Below are 23,961 nucleotides of genomic sequence, written 5' to 3' on the forward strand. Positions count from 1 at the left end.
AATATATTTTTCTGCAAATTACCGACCAAAGTTGGTCGGTAATCAATAAAAAAAATTACAATTACCGACCAAAGTTGGTCGGTCAATGAACAAGGAATTCCCAGAATTCAACATTACCGACCAACTTTGGTCGGTATTGTTAAATTTTAATTTTTTTTAAAATATATATATTTTTCATTTACCGACCAACTTTGGTCGGTAATTTTTTAAATTTAATAATTAATAAGAAAATATGATTTAAATACACCGACCAACTTTGGTCGGTAAAATTAAATTATTAAAATATGTTTCCGACCAAAGTTGGTCGGTAAATGTTTTAAATTCTTCAGATGGTCGTTTTAACATAACGACCAAAGTTGGTCGGTATATTAAAACGACCATCAAAATAGTGACCAAGTGTGTTTGGACGGGTTTTGGTCGGTAATTGGCCATAACCGACCAACGTTGGTCGGTTTTTCTGGTCGGTATTTACCGAATTTCTAGTAGTGTTTTCGCGGGTGAAGAAAAGGGGTGTGACAACTTCTATATATGATACTTTCCTTTATTGAGTTTGTTATATGAAATCAATATTCATCTTTTTAATAAACATATATTTTTCTTTTATTACTCAAACAAAAATTTTCATATAATATTTATGAATTTATTTTAAAAAGTTTTATAACTCATTGAGATATAGTATACGCGCAACGCACGTAAACTATAATTGTACGCTCTGATTAAAATGCTGAGGCGTTCAGATTCTTCTTACTTTCCACCAATTAGTCCAACACCAAATGTGCAAATGAAATTATTGATTTTCATTTAACGAGGAGACCATTACCATTTAACGCCCAACAAACATAATGCTGTGTATATAGGTCTGCCAATGTTGCGTTGGCCTTTCTTTGCATATCAACAAACAAATTGTTGGTTTATTTGTAATTGCTTGGGTGTAGGAATGGAAATTGATAGCAATGTAAAGAGGGAAGTGATAGAAGAACCTTTTAAAGAGCTAATGATTGGAGAAAAAGGTATAGAGTTGAAAGAAAAAGCATTAAAGTGGAAGAAGTTGACAGAAGAAACTATCTCTTCGTCTTATATGAATTTTGACAAGTTGGTTAGCCATGTGCTATTGCGTGAGGGTTCTTCTTTCTTGACATGTTAAAATCATGTTGTATGTCTTTCATCTCTCTTTATTGGTTTTTTGGTCTTTTTACTTGATGAACAGGGATGAAATAATTCTATAGGTCGTGGACTTCAAAGTCTGTGCAACTGGAGGATGAAATAATTCTGTAGGTCGTGGACAACAAATTGACGTATAATTAAATACATTTCTTATCTTTTAAGTATTTTTGATGACTTGGACTGTTGATTCATGGACTCCGAGATATTACCTCTTTATGTTTGTCTTGATATTTTGATCAAATTAAAACTGGAAGTTTGAGAAAGTAAGGACATTTTCAGGATTTCTAATGTTAAAGCATTTGTTGTATAGTGTATACGTCCCAAATGGAGTTATTTTTATTGATTTCAGCTAATCAGCTTTCATAACCATCTCTCTGTAGCACACATACTTCTAGTCATTTCGGTACATTAGTCCGTCTCCGGTATATCACTGTTTTATGACAGTGACTTGAAAATAAGTCAAATATAAGGGTAAATTGGATAGTGTAAATATAAGGGTTACGGTAACTAAGTAAAACATGTGTCTAATTTATGATTAATTTCTCTTCTGGTTCTTCTCCATCTCTCAACTTTGAAAACTATGGAATGAGTGGAATTTCTTTATTTTCTTGTCACGGTGGGGGTGTCTGACAGGCACGGTCAGTGACCAAAGACCTGGAGGAAGCAAGACAATAGTTCCCTTGTTGTTAGAACAGATAACAGTGCAAGAGTACAATATAATGGAAGAAGAAAATCAAGCATTATCTGATCTCAGCAAATATGAAAATCGACCTACTGATTAGTAATTATGCCTTGTGTTTAGGATAGAGGAGAATTTCATTGATAAGTTTGTCTATGTTCACATAAGATGATCCTGCAGGCTTTTGAGTAGCTTCTTCAGCCAATTTCTTCCATTCCAATGCCTTTTTCTTCATCTCCTAACCTTTCTCCCCTGTCAACAACTGTCTTACAAGGCTTTCAACTTCTTCTCTCTTAACATTATTGTCGATCTCCATTCCGATGCCCAGTTTGGCGCAACAAAACCAACAGTTAGTTGGCTGCTCTGCAAAGAACGGCCAGCAAATTATTGGCACTCCGCTGCTAATACTTTCAAGGGTAGAATTCCATCCACTGTGAGTCAAGAACCCTCCGATTGCAGGGTGTCTAAGAACTTGTTCTTGTGGGCACCAACTTGCTAGCATCCCTTTGTCTTTAGTTTCTTCCACGAATTCGGGTGGATTATCGAGCTCTAAACAAAATCACCATGAAGAACAAGTACCCTATTCCCCTAATGGCGGACTTGTTTGATAGACCGGGTGGTGCTAGGGTGTTCACCAAGATAGATCTGAAGACAGGTTATTGGCAAGTTCGGATTGCAGAGGGTGATGAACACAAGACGACTTGTGTGACAAGATATGGGTCGTACGACTTCCTGGTCATGCCATTCGGCTTGACCAACGCCCCTGCTACGTTTTGCACTCTCATGAACCAAGTCTTCCGAGAGTACATCGACGAATTTGTGGTGGTCTACTTAGACGACATTGTGGTATATAGCCAGACATTGGAAGAACACCTAGTACACTTGCGGAAGGTCCTAGCTCGGTTGCGGGAACATGAACTATATGCAAAGTTATCCAAGTGCTCCTTTGCTCAGAAGCAAATTGATTTCCTCGGACATGTCATCGAGGAAGGAAGCATCAAGATGGACCAACAGAAAATCCAGGCCATCACAGATTGGCCGCCACCTAAGGATGTCCACGCCTTGAGGGCGTTCCTTGGCCTATGCAACTTCTACCGGCGGTTTGTGAAGAACTACTCACTTATCGCAGTGCCATTGACAGAACTCCTCAAAAAGGTCACACCTTGGGATTGGGGACCAAGGAGAGCAGAGGCCTTCAACGCATTAAAAGCGGCTATGTCTTGTAGTCCCGTCTTGGCCCTTCCTGATTTGGCCAAGCCGTTCGAGGTACAAACAGATGCTTCTGACTATGCACTCGGCGGAGTCCTGCTACAAGAAGGGCACCCTGTAGCGTACGAGAGTCGGAAGCTGAAGGATGCAGAGCGGCGCTATGCCGCCCATGAGAAAGAATTATTGGCTGTCGTCCACTGCTTGCGCCTCTGGAGGCACTATCTGCTGGGAACCCCGTTCGTGGTCAAGACAGACAACACAGCTGTTAGCCATTTCATGACCCAGCCGAAGCTGAACGGTCGACAGGCCAGGTGGAAGGAACTCCTAGCTGAATTCCACTTCAACTTGGAGTATCGCAGTGGAAAGACCAATCATGTTGCTGATGCGCTCAGTCGGAGAGCTGATCTAGCATCGGTGTGCCTACTCGCCACCCTAAGGGGGAGCGAAGTAGCCACATCCATCAAGGACCAAATACGGGATCTACTCATCAAGGATCCTGCTGCTCAGTATTTGGTTGATTTGGTAGGACAGGGCAAGACTCGCCAGTTCTACATGGAAGATGGTTTTCTGAAAGTAAAAGGGAACCGACTTTATGTTCCTAAAGGAGGAGATTTGCGGAGGACTCTTCTAGCGGAATGTCATGATACTCTGTGGGCCGGCCATCCTGGTGAAGAACGCACCATGGCGTTACTTCGTCGTGCCTATTATTGGCCTCAAATGGCCGATGATGTCGCTCAGTATGTGAAGACTTGTCTAGTATGCCAGAAGGACAAGTCGGACCGCTTGACACAAGCGGGACTCTTGGAACCACTCGCTGTCCCAAAGAGACCTTGGGAAAGCGTTTCCCTGGATTTCATCACCGGATTGCCCAAGGTCGGAGATCTCACAACCATCTTGGTTGTGGTGGACCGGTTTTCCAAGTATGCCACCTTTATTGCAGCCCCACAATATATATCAGCAGAAGATACAGCTCGACTCTTCTTCTCTCATGTCGTCAAATATTGGGGCCTGCCCAAAGACATTGTTAGTGACCGCGACTCACGCTTCACTAGCAACTTTTGGACCCAACTCTTCAAGTGCCTTGGGTCAAAATTGAGTCACAGCTCAAGTTTTCATCCGCAATCTGATGGCCAGACGGAGCGGTTCAATGGTATGTTGGAGGAATATCTCCGCCACTTTGTAACCGGATCGCAGAAGAATTGGGTGAAGCTTCTGGATGCTGCTCAACTGTGTTTCAATTCACAAAAGAGCTCTAGTACCAACAAAAGCGCTTTTGAAATTGTTACCGGACAGCAACCGCTACTCCCACACACTGTGAATGCACCAAACATGGCTAAATCTCCTCGAGCTGCCAGCTTCTCAAAAGAGTGGAGGCGGAATTTGGAGATAGTGCGGAGCTATCTTGTCAAAGCCCAAAAGCGGATGAAGAGGCATGCTGATCAGAATCGTCGCTTTGTTGAATATCAAGTAGGAGACAAAGTGATGGTCAAAATCCCAAAGCGGTACTTATTTGCAGGGGTCCATGACCCTCGCCTATTGCAAAAATACATTGGACCCTTGTCCATTGAAAGGCGCATTGGGAAGGTTGCATACCGGGTGGATACCCCAGCTTGGTGGAAAATTCATCCTGTCTTCTATGTCAGTCTCCTGAAACCTTTTCGGGAAGACACGGAGGATCCTTCAAGGAGCCAGCTCACAATACCCAGTATTCAAGGTCCCAATTCAACCGGGAAAAGGCGTGTTGAAGCTATCCTTGATGACAGAGTGATTCATGCCTCAAGGAAAGATCACTAAGAGTTTTTGGTGAAATGGCAGGGCTGTGATGCAGAAGAGAATACTTGGGAGAGGGGAACAAACCTCAAAGCCTACAAGAGCCTCATTGAAGATTATTTTGCAAGTAAGGCGCCGAGGACGTCGCCAACTTAGGTGGGGGAGAATGTCATGGGCGGCTTTCCAGCCATGCCCCATGACCCCTTGGGCGCGCCCCGTGGCGACCTAGCGAACCTCCCAATGCCTAGCGCCACGGACGGCCCCGTGGTCTTGGCCGCGCCAAGGGACAAGCGCGCAGGTGCCTCTGTCGCCCCACCGATATCCCTCGCGAGCGCCAAGCCGCAGGCAGAAGCCAACAGCGCCGCGCGCGCGCAGACCGTGATGCCAAAGACACTGCTGCTGACAACGGACCTGCTGCTGCCTTACAGAAAACTAAGTCATTTTCATTGTAAATATAGAGTAGTTTTATTTCATGTACTTCCATTATGTTTCTCTAGCTTAGTCAAGTCTAGTCTTGTAACTTTGGATTATTTTTTTTAAGTACTATTAGGGGGGATCAAGCAATCAAAACTTACTAGCAAGCAAGCAATTCTCTGTACTGGTGTCTCTCCCCCTCGACACCGCGTTGCTTTTCTGTAATAGCTTTCATTAATGCAATCAAGCTTTCTTTCATTCTGAATTCTCATTTCTGTTCTCTCAGTTGCTCTTGATATTGGTTTTCCCGTACGGCACTGACAATCTCGTCTAGCGTACGGAGGGGACCTCAGTTGGCGGACAGCAACTGCACTGACATCAGTTGCCTAGCCTTACGTCGCCCTTCCAAGGAATCTCAGGAAGGCGCCGCGTAACAGTACTATTGAGCTTGGCAAGTAAATTCTTGAAAGGACCCAAACAAGTGGTGGTTATGGATTTATTAAGAGCAAAAATATCTTGTGTAAAATCAGGGTCACATAGTGGGAGGCCATCGGGAATGGTCTCGAAACGAAAGGATGGCAAGCCCTTGAGAGAATAAGGGCCTCGAGACTTAAGAAGACGTCTATGGTTGTGTTCAGTGTTGACAAAGGTAATATTAAAGCCATTGTGATGCAGAATTTTGGCTAAATTTAACATTGGGCTAATGTGGCCTTGGGCAGGGTATGCTATGCAAACTGCATGAAGATTGTTTAAACATTCAGCACCAATGGAACACATTTTTAGGTTTTCTTATTGGGTTGCGTTCCCTCCAAATAGAAATACGAAAGGTTGCTATGACTTTGGCAAGAGGATGAAGGTGCATATATAATTTTAGATTACATCTTCATTTAGATTACATCTTATAATTTTAGCACTATGAAGGTCTCACTTTTGATGGTGTCCACATCTGCAATAACATTTCGCCACAACATCATAATGACATATTACTAACGGCATGCAACAAGTACAACCCATGTGTCTCAAACTACTGGTGGAAATTGAATTGTCTATCGTGTTGCAAAATTATGCCATTTCTTAAAAAATGTTAGACATAGCAGTTAGCTCAATCTTCTAGGTATGCGTCTATTTTTCGAATACGCTAGCATTTTTGACAAACATATGGCCTAAATTAGTGACTAGATTTCTTGAATATTATAGAGCAGGCACGACACATTACAATGCTCGTATTAGCCAAGTAAAATCACAACGGTTGTTACGTGTCATGATCTAAGGGCGTAGCTATGCCCACTTCTAAATCACATCCAACATTTTATATATACTAGTACACGTGTTTTCTGTATTAATGAATATAAGTGTTTTTTATGAATAATATAACTATTATATTAAAAAATGTGTTTGAGCTAGTTATCAAATAAAAGTATAAAATCTTTAAAATTATGAGTATCAATCATATATGGCTAATTCAATAATTGAAAAAACTGTAACACAGTCCTCGATCATCACTTATTTTATTCAACTTAAATCTTTTGCTTCCTTTTAGTAACCAAATTCATGTATCACTATGAATAATACATCTTTGGATCGTACAAACTTTAATACGATAAAATCTGTTAAATTAATAATTAGTTTTGTTGTTTTTAGTCTATCAAAACAATTAGAAATAAGACAGAGATTTATATAATTAAATTTTTACTCAATTCAAATTTTTAAATATTCGACTAGCAGTCCAAATAGCGAAGAAGTTAATAACTAAAAGTTTAATTAATGTCAAAGTACTAAATATTAAAAATTAATTTATATAATAATTTTAGATAATAGTTCATCCTAAAATATAATTAGATCCTTGTGAAATAACACTTGTGCGACAAACAACTTTATGGAATCACATGATTATGATTTTTGTGATTCTTTTGATGTATCAACCATTCAACCTAATCATAAATTGTACTTCAATCTCAAAGTTTTGCCTAGCTAACAGTCAATACTCCCACCAAGCCGATGCCCAAATCTTTTATTTACAATTTTTTTTGAATGAAATATGTCAATAATATTGTTGGAACCATGTCCTCAGGAAGGACCTTGTTGTATATAAATTAAATATTAAATATGTCTTGTGTAATAATCTTGGAACCAAATTTGAACAAACAAAGGGGCTCAAAGCACAAAGAATTCTACATAAGAACATTCATAGGGTAATTATATCTTTCCTAAATTTACTTTGGAAGAATGATGGTTGCACTTCACATAATCGGAACTAAATTTTTAATTTGACTACTTTCAAGTTTGAATTATGGATAACCTTCATAGTTTGTACTAAAAAAATATATGACACGTTATTATACTAAAATTTTATCTCCTTTTGAAGTTCTCATGTAGAATGCAGGGTTATGCACCATTCTCGATCACAACATAATTTTTCAATTGCTATTTTAAATATGATAAAAAATTTGGGTGTAATTCGGGGAAATTAAAACAAATAATAAAGGGTTTATAGAAATAAAATCTTAATCAAAGAAATTTAAGTATAGCGACTTTTTAAACTTCAGAACGACTTTATACCAAAATGCACCACAAAGTAAAGGCAAACCACATAAAATTAAAAGATTTCATAACATATAACAGATATAAAACTTAGTTGAGGAGAACCAAAAGAAACGAAGAAGATTATGTAAATTTAACAAATACAATAACATGCCGACAACAAATATGAAATTAATTATGTAAATTACCTGTGGGTTTGGAAATTTAGTCGGTGGAAGATCCGTATATTTTAACACTGAATCACTGACTAAGAATATATACGGAGTACATTTTAACTTTTTGTATAATGGTAAAAGGGATTGATATAGCCTTAGAACTTCAACAATAAATAGGATACTTGTTATTAAAACTCCATGTAAAATTATTAGGAAGAGGTTTTTGATATTTGAACTAATATTTTGAAAGGCTTATTATTCCTGCAATGGAAGCTTAAAGAAACATTGCGCCTCATGAGAATCCAATCCCTAGTCGTACTTATCATTCAATTTCTTTTATTTTCGTCCTCATAATGCAACTCTAACAAGAAACGAGTGGTACGATTTTATAAATACTTTTCATAACCCACTTAATTTTAAAGACCTAAATATTAGGCTAGTTAACTTTGACGTCCTAAATAATAGGAAAATTATTAAAGTATCAAATAGGAAATAATTAAAATGACTATTTTGTCTAATATGAAATTTATATTTAAAGGGTGTCAAGACCCGACAAGTCGTTTTAAGAATTAATGCCCTGATCGGCGGCATACGGTCTCGAGCAGTTTCGTGTTGTGTATTATGACTTGTGTCTGTGGTCGAGTTTGGTTTTCGCATGATTCCGGATTTAATTGAAAGAACGGTTCTTATTTTTGAAGTTTAAATGAAAAGAGTTGACCAGAGTTTGACTTTTAAGAAAACGACTATCACGACCCAATTTTATTTTAGGCCGTGATGGCACCTAGTACTGTTGCTAGGCAAGCAAACAGTGAACAATCTAGTGATATTCCATTTTAATATTTTTTTTCAAGTAAATAACGTCTCTTAATTTAAAAGATTTAATGAATAACGGATTTAAAATAATCAAAATGAAAGCAGCTAAATGCAATTACAACTGTAAAAATCACCCCAAAATCATAAGTCTACTAGTGTGTGTCACGACTCGGTGTCACAAGTGTATGGACATTCTAGTAGAATATACAAAAGAATACTAGTCTACTGTCTGAAATGAAATAGACAGAAAAATATAACAAAAAGAGACTTAGCCTGCTGCAAAACGGCTCGGAAGGGCAGCTCACCGTATATTCTTGTACCAGGAGTCCAGCGTGCGCACCAGACTGATAACTAGATGTACCTGCCTCAGATCCTGCACAATTAAGTGCAGAAGTGTAGCGTGCGTACATAAACAACATGTACCCAGTAAGTATCCAATCTAACCTCGAAGAAGTAGTGACGAGGGGTCGACTTTGACACTTACTATGGACCAACAATGATATATTAAAATTATATACTAAGCATGGATTACATGAATAATACTGAAAACTCAATAACAGGAAATAGTAACTATTCCTTTCACGAATATTAAGTCCCAAGTTTATTTTCATCATTTAACAGTTGTATCTCAATGAATTTAAGCAATATCAATCATGAATAGTTTTCAAAGATTTATCATGCGCAAATTATGTCGAGGTCGTAGCCTGATCCAACATAATATTTAGACTGTGCACTGCCGAGGGTCGAACGGCACGAACCATAGATGCATCTATCTGCTACCGAGATGTTCGGCCCGCTCGACAAATAGAAAACACTTCAAAGAAATACAAAATTTTCAATAACAGTCAAGTGTCTCATTTACAATTTCAAGTAAGTGAAATTTAACCCTTTACAACTCTTTTATTAATTTCAATATGACTTAAGTAATTAACTTATCAAGTAGGGGCAAACACTACAAGTATAGTATGATATGAATCCTAGACTACCCAGATAATAGCACAATTAGTAGCTACGTATGGACTCTCGTCAACTCGTACATACGTAGCTCCCACAATTAAGTACACACATTTATTCAATTCACTTATGGGGTTAATTCCCTCTTACAAGGTTAGAAAAGAGACTTACCTCGTCTCAAGGCCTACTTTCCGGTCCAAGGTTGTGCTCAAACCCCTAAATTTGGTGCCAAACAACTCGAAACTAGTCAAATATTATATAAAGTAATCAATACATGCTCAAAAGTTCATATCCTAACTATCAAGGTGATTTCCCAAGCCTATTCACAAAATTCCTAAAATTCACCACCGGGCCCACGTGCCCGATTTCCGGAAATTTTTGAAAAAAGTTGTTACCCATAATCCCATGAACTCAAATATATTATTTTTACTAAATTCCATAACCAATTTCGTGGTCAAATCACTTTTTTTATCAAAAACCTAGGTTTTCATCTAAACACTTGATTTTCACCAATTTTACATGTTAATATATCCATAGTTTATGTATTTAACTCATGTTGTGTAGAAATTACTTACCTCAAGGTGCTATGTGAAAACTCCCTTCCAAGAGCTCCAAAAATCGCCCAAGAGTTGAAAGAAAATGAGCTAAATGGTCTAAGTCTCGTAATTAATAAGTTGTGCACAGGCCACAGATGTCGCATTTGTGACACCCTGTTCGCAAATGCGAAGGTCGCAAATGCAACAAACCAATCGCAAATCCGAACCCGATATCAAAAGGTCCACCCTCGGTCAAACTTTCCAAAAACTTCAAATTTCTAACTTCCGCCAAATGACCCCGAAACGACCTACGGACCTCCGAATCCACTTCCAGACGCGCTCCTAAGTCCAGAATCACCATACAAAGCTATTTCCAGGCTCGGAATCAAAAAACGGACGTCTAGAATGTAAAAAGCCACTTTAACCCAAACTTATGAAATTCACTCAAAATGCCAACTTTCACTATTAGGCGCCGAAATGCTCTCGGGTCGTCCAAAACCCGATCCAAATATACGCCCAAGTCCAAAATCATCATACGAACCTATTGGAACCGTCAAATCTCGATTCCGGGGTCGTTTACCCAAAATGTTGACCGAAGTCAAACTTATCCTTTTAAGCCAACCTTAAGGAACCAAGTGTTCCGGTTTCAACCCGAACCTTTCCAAATCCCGAACTAACCATCCCCGCAAGTCATGAAACAGTAAAACACGTACAAGAAGTCTTAATTATGGGAACGAGGTTCTGGAAAGCAAAACAACCAGTCGGGTCGTTACATTGTCCACCTCTTAAACAAACGTTTGTCCTCGAACGGGTTTAGAATCATACTTGGAGTGCTGAATAGTGTGGATATCTGCTTCGCATGTCTTCCTAGGACACCCAGGTCGTCTCCTCGACTAGTTGGCCCCTCCACTGAACCTTTACCGCGAAAATCCTATTTGATCTCAACTACCGATCCTGTCTAGCAATAATGGCAACTAGCTCCTCCTCATAACCCAGGCTCTCATCTAACTGGATCGTGCTAAAGTCCAACACGTGTGACAAGTCAGCATGATACCACCGGAGCACAGACACGTGGAATACCGGATAAACTCCCGATAGACTGGAGTTAAGACAAGCTCATAAGCCACCTCCCCAACTCATCTCAACACCTCAAATGGGCCTATAAACCTTGGGCTCAACTTGCCCTTCTTCCCGAATCTCATAGGCGAGACTTTCAAGAGAACCTTCTCGCCTACCATAAATGATAAATCACGCGCCTTCTGATCCGCGTAACTCTTCTGTCTGGACTGTGCTGTGCGAAGTCGCTCTGGAATCAACTTTACCTTTTTCCAAAGCATCCTTCACCAAATCAGTACCATATAATTTATCCTTGCCGGGCTCAAACCACCCGATGGGAGAACGACATCACCGACCATTTAAAGCCTCAAATGGATCCTTCTCGATGATGGACTGATAACTGTTGTTGTAAGCAAACTCGGCCAAAAGTAAGAATCGATCTCACTGCCCTTCAAAGTCAATCACACATGCTCTGAGCATGTCCTCCAAGATCTGAACTGTCCACTCCGATTGCTGGTCGGTTTGTGGATGATATGCGGTGCTGAGCTCTACACGGTTCCCCAACTCACGTTGTACGGCTCTCCAGAAATGCGAAGTAAACTAAGGTCCTCTATCTGATATGATGGTCCGTGCAACCAAACTATATACTGAATATAAATCTGGGCCAACCTCTCTGAAGTATAAGTAGTCGCAACTAGCATGAAGTGTGCCGACTTGGTCAACCTGTCAACAATGACCCAAACTACATCGAACTTCCGCAAGATCCGCGGCAACCCAACTACGAAGTCCATAGTAACGTGCTTCCATTTCCACTTCGGTATAGTCATTTGCTGGAGTAGGACATCTGGCCTTTGGTGCTCATACTTAACCTGCTGGCAATTTAGGCACCTAGCTACACACTCAACTATGTCTTTCTTCATCCGCCGCCACCAATAATGTTGTCTCATGTCACGATACATCTTCGTAGAACCTAGATGAATGGAATATCGAGAACTGTGTGCCTTCGTCTAGAATCATCTCCCTCAATCCATCAACATTAGGAACACATAGACGACCCTGGAGTCGCAGAATACCATCCTCACCAATAAAAACCTCCTTGGCACCACCCTGTTGTACCGTCTCTCTGAGCACCATGAGGATCATCAAACTGTCGATCCTTGATCTGCTCCAATAGTGAAGACTGGGCAATGACGCATGCAAGAACTCGACTGGGCTCTGAAATGTCCAACCTCACAAGTCTGCTAGCCACGAACTGAATGTCCAAAGCTAGTGGCCTCTCCTCTACTGAAATGAAGGCCAAGCTACCCATACTCTCTGCCTTTCTGTCAAAGCATCCGCAACTACATTCGCCTTGGCTGGTTGGTAAAGAATGGTGATGTCATAATCCTTCAGCAACTCAATCCATCTGCAGTGCCTCAAATTGAGATCCCTTTGCTTGAACAAATGCTGCCAGTTGCGATGATCAATGTAAACCTCACATGACACCCCATAAAGATAATGCCTCCAAATCTTAAGAGCATGAACAATCGCGGCCAACTCTAGATCGTTCACAGGGTAATTCTTTTCATGAATCTTCAGCTGACGTGAAGCATATGCAATAACCCGCCCCTCCTGCATCAATACACAACCCAAGCCAACGCGTGAAGCATCACAATACACAGTATACATCCCCGAACCGGAAGGAAAGACTAGTACCGGTGTTGTAGTCAAAGCTGTCTTGAGCTTCTAGAAACTTGACTCATAATCGTCGGACCAACGGAATGGAGCACCCTTCTGGGTCAATCTGGTCAAAGGTGCTGCAATGGATGAGAAGCCCTCCACAAACCGGCGATAATAACCTGCTAATCCCAAGAAGCTCCTGATCTGGGTCGCCAAAGTAGGACGAGGCCAACTCTGAACTGCCTCAATCTTCTTGGGATCCACCTTACTACACTCGCTCGATACAACATGCCCCAAGAATGCTACAGAATCTAACCAAAACTCACACTTGAAGAACTTAGCATATAGCTTCTATTCCTGCAATGTTTGAAGCACCACTCTCAAATGATGCTCGTGCTCCTCCATGTTGCGTGAGTAGATCAAAATGACATCAATGAAGACAATGACAAACGAATCAATATAAGGCCTGAACACCATGTTCATCAAATCCATAAATGTCGCAGGGGCGTTAGTCAAGCCGAAGGACATCACCAAAAACTCATAATGGCCATATCTAGTACGGAAAGCAGCCTTCGGAACATCTGAGTCATGAATCTTCAACTGATAGTACCCCGACCTCAGGTCGATCTTAGAGAACACCCTAGCACCCTGCAACTGGTCAAACAAGTCATCAATACACGGCAACGGGTACTTGTTCTTAATGGTAACTTTGTTCAACTGGCGGTAACCAATGAATATCCCCATAGTCCCATCTTTCTTCTTCACAAATAACACGGGTGCACCCCAAGGTGATACACTTGGTCTATGAACCCCTCTGCTAGCAACTCCTCAAGCTGTCTTTCAACTCTTTTGGAGCCATACGATACGGTGGGATAGATATAGGCTGGGTACCTGGAGCCAAGTCAATACAAAAATCGATATCAAGATCTGGTGGAATGCCTGGAAGATTAGAAGGAAACACATCGGAGAACTCCAAGACTACTGGCACTAAATTAATCGCTGGAGTCTCTGCGATAGTATCCTGAACATAAGTTAAGACATACAACCCTTCTCGATCATGTGTCGAGCCTTCAAAAAAGAGATCACTTCCACTCCAATCTCGGCAACTCTGGCATCGTTAAAGTAACAGTCTTGGCATGGCTATCAAGGATGGCGTGATATGGGGATATCCAGTCCATGCCTAGGATGACCTCAAAGTCGGTCATATCAAGCAGCAGAAGGTCCGCTCTAGTCTCATAACCGCAGAATGTGACCACACAGGACCGATAGATCCAATCCACAACAACAGAATCGCCCACATCAATAAGAGTACCCAAAGACTCACGAGGAATATCCAGGAAGTGAGCAAATAGAGATGATACATATGAATAGGTAGACCCGGGATCAAATAAAACCGAAGCATCCCTACCGCGAACAGTCTTCCGGGGCTTGGGCCTACTACCAGAGATCCCATTAATATGGTAGGCCTTGATGATCTCCGAGATTTCTTCTTATGATAATAATACCTGTGATCACGGCATATGAGGCCACTACATCTGGTCTGACCGGAAAGGCATAGAACATGGCTAGAGCGCCGGCTGGATGGCCTCCACCTCTAAGACGGCCCCTACCCGTCTGCCCTCCGCCTCTGGCTAGCCGGATAGCTGGTGCTGTAATCATGGGCTGCTGGCCTACTGCACTACCTTGCCCCTAAGCCTGGGGCGGAATCTCCGCACGTGACTGAGATCTCCGCACTCAAAACAACCTCTCAGTGCAGTGACTTGCTGCCCTGAAGTCTGACCCTGATGGCCTGAATACCCACTGGAGGAACCCTGAATAGCTGGTGGACGATATGAACTCTCTAGCATGGCACTGAAATAGGCGCTGGAAGAACTCTGGTGTCCTGAGTACCCACTGGAAGAACCCTGGATGGCTGGTGGGCGGTAAGAACTCTTGGGCATGGTGCTGAAATAGGGTCGCGCCGGAGCACCCCGAGGATGTGGTGGTGCTGGATATATGGCCTGCTAGGCTGACCCCTCTTAAACTGACCTTAGCCCCAGTCGGGGCACCTCTAAACTCTCCAGCATAACCGACCCTCTTGTCCCTCTACATTTGCTCTCTACCTCTCTGACGGTAACCCTCAACCCTTCGTGTTATCTCCACTACTAGCTGGTAAGAAGTCCCCATCTCAACCTCTCGGGCCATAGTGGCCTGAATACCCAAGTGCAACCCCGCAACAAACCTCCGCACTCGCTCTACCTCAGTAGGAAGTATCATAAGTGCATCGCGAGACAACTCAGAGAATCTCACCTCTCGGTCACTGACATCTGGCCCTGCTGGAGCTGCTCAAACTGGAACCGCAACTCTTCCTTCTAAGAGTATAGAATATACCTGTCCAAGAATAGGCATGTAAACTGGTCCTAGGTCATGGGAGGAGAACTTGCTGGTCCGCCAAGAAGGTAAGACTGCCACCACCTGCGGGCGTAGAATTCTAGTTTTATGGCCCTAAAATGCCAAAAAACAAGGAACGGTCATGGTGAGGCGATGAGTATGACTAATGTTTCTTAGGTCATTTTTGATGGACCGGCTAAATTTTAGGTGATTTGGGTCCGGGCGCCCGGACCCACGTAGATGGTGTGGGGTATAGCACACGAAAATTTGGACATTTTGAAAAATTCAAGTTTTGCGGCCCTAAAATGCCAAAAAACGAGGAACGGTCTAGGTGAGGCGATGAATAATGTTCCTTGGGCCGTCTTTGATGGGTCGACAAAATTTTAGGCGATTCGGGTGCGGGTGCCCTGACCCATGTAGATGGCGTGGGTATAGCATAAGAAACTCTAGGAATCGGGCGTAATTCTAGTTTGTGGCCCTAAAACGCCAACAAACGAGGAACGACCATGGCAAGACGATAACTAATGTTCCTTAGGTTGTCTTTGATGGGGCTGAAAAAATTTTAGGTGATTTGGGTCCATGCGCCAAGACCCATATAGACAGCGTGGGCTATAGCACACAAAAATCTAAGAATTGCGCAGAATTCCAATTTTATGGCCCTAAAACGTCAAAAAATGAGGAACAGTCATGGTGAGGCAATTACTAATGTTTCTTAGGTCATTTTTTATGGGCCAGAAAAATTTTAGGCGATTTGGGTCCGGGCGCTCGGGCCTATGCATGGGCTAGAGCACACGAAAATCTAGGAATCGACAGAATTCTAGCTTTATGGCCCTAAACTGCCAAAAAAAAAAAGAGGAACGGTCATGGTGAACCAATGACTAATGTTCCTTAAACCATTTTTAAGGGCCAAAAAAAATTTTAAGAGAATCGGGTTCGGGCACCCGTACTCATTCAGATGTGGGCTATAGCACCCGAAAATCTGCGAGTTGGGTGAAATTCAAGTTTTTTGCCCTAATATGCCAAAAATGAGGAACGGTCATGGCGAGACGATAACTTATGTTCGTTAGGTCATTTTTTATGGGCTGGCAAAATTTTAGGCGATTCATGTCCTAGCGCCCGTACCCATGCAGATGGGCGTGGGCTATCGCATACGAAAATCTGGGAATCGGACGGAATTCCAGTTTTATAGCCCTTAAATGCCAAAAAATAAGGAACGGTCATGGAAAGGCGATGAATAATGTTCCTTAGGTCATTTTTTATGGGCCTCTAAAATTTTAGGAGATTCGGGTCCGGGCGCCCAGAACCATGCAGATGGCGGGGCTATGGCACATGAAAATCTTGTAATCGGGCGAAATTCCAGTTTTATGGCCCTAAAATTCCCTAAACAAGGAAAGGTCATGGAAAGGCATTGACTAATGTTCCTTAGGCGATTCGCGTCCGGGCGCCCAGACCCATACAGATGGTATGGGTTATAGCACATGAAAATCTGGGAACCGGGCAAAATTTTAGTTTTATGGCCCTAAAACGACAAAAAAGGAGGAACGGTCACAGAGAGGTGATGACTAATATTCCTCAGTTCGTTTTTGATGGGCCGACTAAATTTAGTCGATTTGGGTTCGGACGCCCTAACCCATGCAGATGGCGTGGGCTCTAGCACATGAAAATCTAGGAATCTAACGAAATTCCAATTTTATGCCCCTAAATGCCAAAATATGAGGAGCGGTAATAGAGAGCGATGACTAATTTTCCATAGGTCGTTTTTGATGGGCCGGCAAAATTTTAGGTGATTTAATTCGGGCGTCCGGACTCATTCAGGTGGCATGGCTATAGCACACGAAAATCTTGGAAATCGGGCGAAATTCCAATTATATGGCCATAAATGCCAAAAAATGAGGAACGGTCATAGTGAGGCGGTGACTTATGTTCCTTAGGTCATTTTTGATGGACCGGCAATATTTTAGGCGATGCGAGTCTGGGCGCCCAGANTGCAGATCGTGGGCTATAGCACGCGAAAATCTGGGAATCGGGTGGAATTCCAATTTTATGGCCCTAAAATACCAAAAAATGAGGAACGGTCATGGCGAGGTGATTTTTAATTTTTCATAGGTCATTTTTTCATGGGCCAGCAAAATTTTAGGAGATTCAGGTCCGGACGCCCGGACCCATGCAGATGGCTTGGGCTATGGCACACGAAAATGGGGAAATTGGGCAGAATTCCAATTTTATGGCCCTAAAACGCCCAAAATTGAGGAACGGTCATGGCGAGGCGATGACTAATGTTCCTTACGTCATTTTTGATGGGCTGGCAAAATTTTAGGCAATTCGGGTACGGGCTCCCGGACACATGCAGATTGCATAAGCTATAGCACACGAAAATCTGGTATTTTGACGAAATTTTCGTTTAATGGCCCTAAATTGTTAAAAAAGAGAAACGGTCTTGGACATGCGATGAATAATGTTTCTTAGGTCGTTTTTGATCGGGTGGTAAAATTTTAGGTAGTTAGGGTCCAGGCGCTCGGACCTATACAAATAGCGTTGGTTATAGCACACAAAAATTTGAAAATTGGGCAGAATTTAAGTTTGTTGGCCCTAAAACGTCAAAAGACGAGGAACGGTAATGGCACAGACGATGAATAATGTTCCTTATTATGTGTGCGATAGTCCATGCCATGTGTATGACATCCTGAGATCGGCCACGAATCTCCTTAAATTTTGCGGGCTATCAAATACGACCTAATGAACAACAGTCATCATTTCACCATGACCTTTCCTCATTTTTTTGGCATTTTAGGGCTATAAAATAGGAATTCAGGACGATTCACAGATTTTTCGTGTGCTATAGTCTACGCCATCTGCATGAATTCTGGCGACTGGCCACGAATCTCCTAAAATTTTGCAGGCCCATAAAAAATGAAGTAATGAACAATAGTCACCGCTTCGCTATGACCGTTCCTCGTTTTCGGCATTTTAGAGCCATAAAATAGAAATTCAGGATGATTCCAGATTTTCGTATGCCATCTGTATGTATTCAGGTAACCGACTCTGAATCTTCTAAAATTTTGCGGGCTCATCAAAAATGACCTAATGAGCAATAGACATCGCTTTGTTAGGATTGTTCCTCGTTTTTTGGCAGTTTAGGGCCATAAAACAAAAATTCAGAATAAATCCCAGATTATCGTGAGCTATAATCCATGCCATCTACATGAATTCGGGCGTTCGGCTCCGAATCTCCTAAAATTTTGCTGGCCCATGAAAAATGACCTTATGAACAATAGTCATCGTTTCGCCATGATCATTTCTCATTTTTTGGCGTCTTAGGGACATAGGACAGGAATTAAGGACGATTCCTAGATTTTCGTGTGTTATATTCCATGTCATCTGCATGAATTCGGACGACCGGCTCCAAATCTCCTAAAAAAGTTTATGCCCATCAAAAACGACCTAATAAATAATAGTCACTGCTTGCCATGACTGTTCATCGTCTTTTGGCATATTAGGGCCATGAAATAAGTATTTAGAACGATTCTCAGATTTTCGTGTGCTAGTCCACGCCATCTGCTTGAATTCGGGCGACCGACTTAAAATCTCCTAAAATTTTGCGGGCCCATAAAAATGACTTAATGAACAATAGTCATTACTTCTCCATGACCATTCCTTATTTTCTGGCATTTTAGGGCCATAAAACAGGAATTCAGGATGATTCCTAGTTTTTCGTGGACTATAGTTCTCGCCATCTGCATGAATTCGAGTGACCAGCCCCGAATATCCTAAATTTTCGCAGGTCCATCAAAAATGACCTAATGTATAATAGTCATTTCTTTGCCATGACAGTTCCTCATTTTTTGGCATTTTAGGGCCATAAAAGAGGAATTCAGGACGATCCCCTAATTTTCATGAGCGATAGTCCATGCTATCTGCAGGGCTATGGGTGGTCGGCTCCGGATCTTTTTAAATTTTTGCGGGGCCATAAAAACGACCTAATGAACAATGGTCATCGCTTCGCCATGACTATTTCTCATTTTTTGGCATTTTAGGACCATAAAATAGGAATTCAGGATAATTCCCAGATTTTCATGAGCTATAGTCCAAGCAATCTGCATGATTTCAGGTCGTCGGCTCCGAATCTCCTAAATTTACAAACCCATAAAAATGACTTAATGAGCAATAGGCCGATTCAAAGTGACCGTTACTCATTTTTTGTCACTTTAGTGCCATAAAATAGGAATTCAGGACTATTCCCATATTTTCGTGTGCATCCACTTCATTTGCATGAACTCGGACGACCGGCTCCGAATCTCCTATAATTTTGTGGTCCCATAAAAATGACTTAATGAGCAATAGGCATCGCTTCACCGTAAAGCCGAGCAAATAAATGCGCAAGTAGCACGTAAGATGCATCAGGATGGTCAATTCATTTCAGGTCACCTGTCCTAGACGGACCCAACCCCTGTGTTGAGTCCCCTAAGTCAAATGCACATGATGCAAACAAGCGTCCTACTAGGGATCCGGGATGAGTTTTTGTTCTTCTAGGTTTAAACCCTAGGTTTATTGGTCTAGACCTGGCTTACCCGAGCGGACAACTCGAGCCGAGGGGGAGGCAGCGTGCCGGGGATACAGAAGCTCCACCGGCTTAGCAACTTATCCAAACCTCGTTCTAAATTGGAAAAGACTCTAAACAGAAGAGAAGCTACACGAAGTGCACCCTTCTCCATGATGTAGAAGACTCGGAGAGAGGAAGGGATTCGCGACGGTTTATATATACAATTTCAACAAATATCAAAGCGGTAAAACATTTAGCACATATCGCATGGAACATGTAGAAAAAGTCAGATAAAGCCAAAGATAACAATTATACTAAGCTCGAATTCTTGAACCCTGAATCAAAATTCTGGATTCGTTTCCCCAGCAGAGTCGCCAAAGCTGTCACACCTCCTTTTTACACACCTACCCCGAAGGATAATATATAAGGGAGTTTTTTCATTCAAAGTGACATTATTCGAAATGGGATTATTTATTTATTTATTTAGAGTCGCCACTTGGGATAGAATTGACTTTTGTGTCCCAAGTCACCGATTTAACTTAAATCCCAAATCGAGGAAAATTGTAGACTTCCCAATTGGAGTCTGCGAACCAGAAATTCTGAATAAGGAATTCTGTTGACCCGAGGGAAGGTATTAGGCACCCCCGGATCCCGTGGTTCTAGCACGGTCGCTTAAATTATTATAAATGACTGAAATCGAATTTTTATACATGTCATCCTATAGTGCAATTTTAGAGTTAATTAACCGCTTTAGTTAAAAAAAAAAAATTAAGAAAGTGAACGTCGTTTAAAAACGTGTTTTTGGATCACGTCACATGAAATGCACCCGTATCCTCGACACATTCTTATTCAACATTTTGGGATTGGGATTTGGGTCGCATGAAATGCACACCCGTATTTAGGAAGGTAAAATTATTAAAAAGCGCGCCTAAAGCGACTAACATGTTATTAACTTTGCGGAAGGCCATGAAAATTCGCTAAATAGCACATCCCGAGTTCTAAAGATTTTAAAGATATAATTAAAGAGGGCCACGCAATTTGTGAATTTTGTTTGGCGCGGCGCACCTCGATTTATTTTAAAAGATTGCACTCAACTTAAAGCAAACTACGGATGATCATAATTATTTGACGGAACATTATAAATATTTACAAAATTCTCATCATAAACGTACCAAAACAAACTTGGAAACTAGCAAATTAAAAGGCAATAGCTAGCAGCAATTTAGACGAACTTCCAAACATTGGTATATGAAAATCACATTACTGGATCAAAATATTGCATTTAATTCTACATTTGAAACTCATGGATTGAGATATATTCTACATTTTTAGAACCTATTAAGACTCAAAGAAATATTGGCCCCATCAGATTGTAACTGATTTCAAGTGGGCAAATCTAAATTGTTAAGTACTAGATTAGAAGATTTGATGACAGTCAGTAGTGTTAACTATATAATATGTTTGCATTATAGCCCCAATTGCCTATTTTCATGGATCTTGTCTAAAGAAGAGGTATGAAACGATAAAATAAAGTTCAACTTCCTTTTTATTTCTCTTTTCCCTTTAACGCAAACAATATCTACACAGTGAGCTCCAAATGCATATTAGCAAGACAAATCAAAATCCATGGCATGACTGATGAAACCAAACTCGTCCATTCAAGGTTTAAAGAGTACACAGGAGGAGAATAAACAAAATTTATCTACTCAGTCACGAGGGAGGCAAGAAATATCTCACGAGAAAAGCCCACAATATTGTCACATAAGCCATAAGATAGGAATAAGAGAAATCAAACAAATGATACTAACATTCACGACACGGATCTGAAAAGAACAATATTGAAATTCATATCAATTTTCATAATTCAAACCCATTTCTCAACATAAGTGTATTTACCACCAATTTGTAAACAAAAAGCTTGAAGAAATACCTGATTTCAAGAGATTAAGGAAAACAGAAAATTACTCTCCGAAACGAGCAGCAAACATCCCAGCACAGCTCGACACAGAAGGAACATTTTTAGCTCTCTCGTTTTTTTTTTTTTGTGTCCCTATGTTTCTCTCACTGCTCAGATTTGTTTTCTCTGTCCCGTTTTTTTAAGCTAGAAAATTAAATCATTATTTTTGGGGAAGGGATCGGATTAAACCAATGAATTGGAAATCTGAGGTTTACGGCATTTAGGTGGCTATTTCGCTGGGATTTAGGAGTTAAGTTTGAGCTGATTTTTGTTCTTGAGAGAGTAGGGTCTGTTGGCTACTGGAGAACAAGAATTTCAAAAAAAAAAAAAAAAAGAGAAGAACCGGAGCCCTTGGTTGCGCCGCTCTTTTCTCTGATGGTGGAGGTCTAAGATCTCCAAAAATCTCTGGTTTTTCTATCTTTTTAGGTCTTAGGGTTCTCTCCAAAATCTGATCTATTTTGGTGCCTTAGCTCCCCTTTTATGTGAGGGATTAGGGCAAAGGGTAATGGGTATTTGGGTAGGGAGATTGGGCTTTGAATTGGTTATTGAGTTTGGGCAGATTTGGGTATAGGTTTTGGGCTCAGCATTAATTTTAGCCCAATTTCACAAGACAAACTTTTCTTTTCCAATTCTTTCTTTTATTTTCTAATTTTTCTTTTTCTTTTAATTAATAACCTACAAATTAAAATCCAGAAATTATCCAAAATGTGAAATTAAACTAATTAGCTAATTACTAAAAGAGAAAAAATCAATAAAAGGAAAAAATGTAAAAATAAAGCATTTTGTGATTTTTGATTTTTATAAAACAAATAATTACTGGTTAATCCTAAAAATATAAAACTAGATCCTAAATGCAATGCGCGACATTTTTGGTATTTATTTTTTCATGATTTAAATAAAATTAAACATGCAAGAAAAAATGCAACCTGTTAATAAAATCTATAAAAATTCCTAAAATGGCAAATAATTAACAAAAATCTATTTTTCTTGGATTTTATAGGAGTATTTCGTATAGGGCAAAAATCACGTGCTTACAATGACCGTTACTCATTTTTTTGCATTTTAGTGCCATAAAACAGGAATTCAGGACTATTCCCATATTTTCGTGTGCATCCATGTCATTTGCATGAATTCGCGCGACCGGCTCCGAATCTCCTATAATTTTGTGGTCCCATAAAAAATAGCCTGACGAATAATAGTCATCGCTTAGCCATGACCATTCCTCATTTTCTGGCATTTTAGGACCATAAAATAGAAATTTAGGACAATTACTAAATTTTCATGTGCTATAGTCCACGCCATCTGAATGAATGCGGGCGAACATCCCCGAATCTGCTAAAATTTTGCGGGCCCATCGGAAATGACCTAATGAACAATACTCATTGCTTATCATGATCGTTCATTATTTTTTGGTAGTTTAAGTACATAAAACACGAATTCGGGATGATTTCTGGATTTTTTGTTCTATAGTCCATGTCATCTACATCAATTTGGACGACCGGCCCTGGATTTCTTAAAATTTTGCGGGCCCATAAAAAATGACCTAATGAACAATAGTCATCGCTTCGCCATGACCGTTGCTCATTTTTTGGCATTTTAGGATCATAAAACAGGGATTCAAGATGATTCCTAGATTTATGTATGCTATAGTCCACGCCATCTACATGAATTCGGGCGACCGGCTCCGAATCTCCAAAAACTTTGCAAGCCCATCTAAAATGACGTAATGAACAATAGTCATTGCTTCGCGATTACCGTTCCTTATTTTTTGGTATTTTAGGGCCATAAAATAGGAATTCAGGACGATTCCAGTTGTCGTGTGCTAATAGTCTACGCCATCTGCATGAATTCGGGCGATCGACCCCGGATCTCCTAACCTTTTACGGGCCCATAAAAAACTGTCGAATGAACAATAATCATCGCTTCGTCATGACCGTTCCTCATTTTTTGGTATTTTAGGGCAATAAAATAGGAATTTAGGACGATTCCCACATTTCATGTGTTATATAGTGTACACCATTTGCATGAATAAAGACTACCAGCTCCGAATCTCCTATAATTTTGCGGGCCCATAAAAATGACCTAATGAACAATAGTTATCGCTTTGTCATGACCGTTCCTCATTTTTGGCGTTTTAGGACCAT

General features: G+C 40.8%; 1 long non-coding RNA gene and 1 pseudogene across 1 annotated transcript; both read right to left on the reverse strand.

The window, feature by feature from the left end:
* LOC109225907 lies at window positions 870-6,064 on the reverse strand (annotated as a pseudogene).
* Window positions 8,833-22,252, reverse strand: LOC109225183. The gene is made up of 2 exons (XR_002067868.1): window positions 21,791-22,252; window positions 8,833-9,118 (listed from the first exon to the last, which is right to left on the reverse strand). It is a non-coding gene; the product is annotated as an uncharacterized LOC109225183 (long non-coding RNA).

The sequence above is a fragment of the Nicotiana attenuata genome, chromosome 5, assembly GCF_001879085.1.
Source record: "Nicotiana attenuata strain UT chromosome 5, NIATTr2, whole genome shotgun sequence".
Classification (NCBI taxonomy): Eukaryota; Viridiplantae; Streptophyta; class Magnoliopsida; order Solanales; family Solanaceae; genus Nicotiana; species Nicotiana attenuata.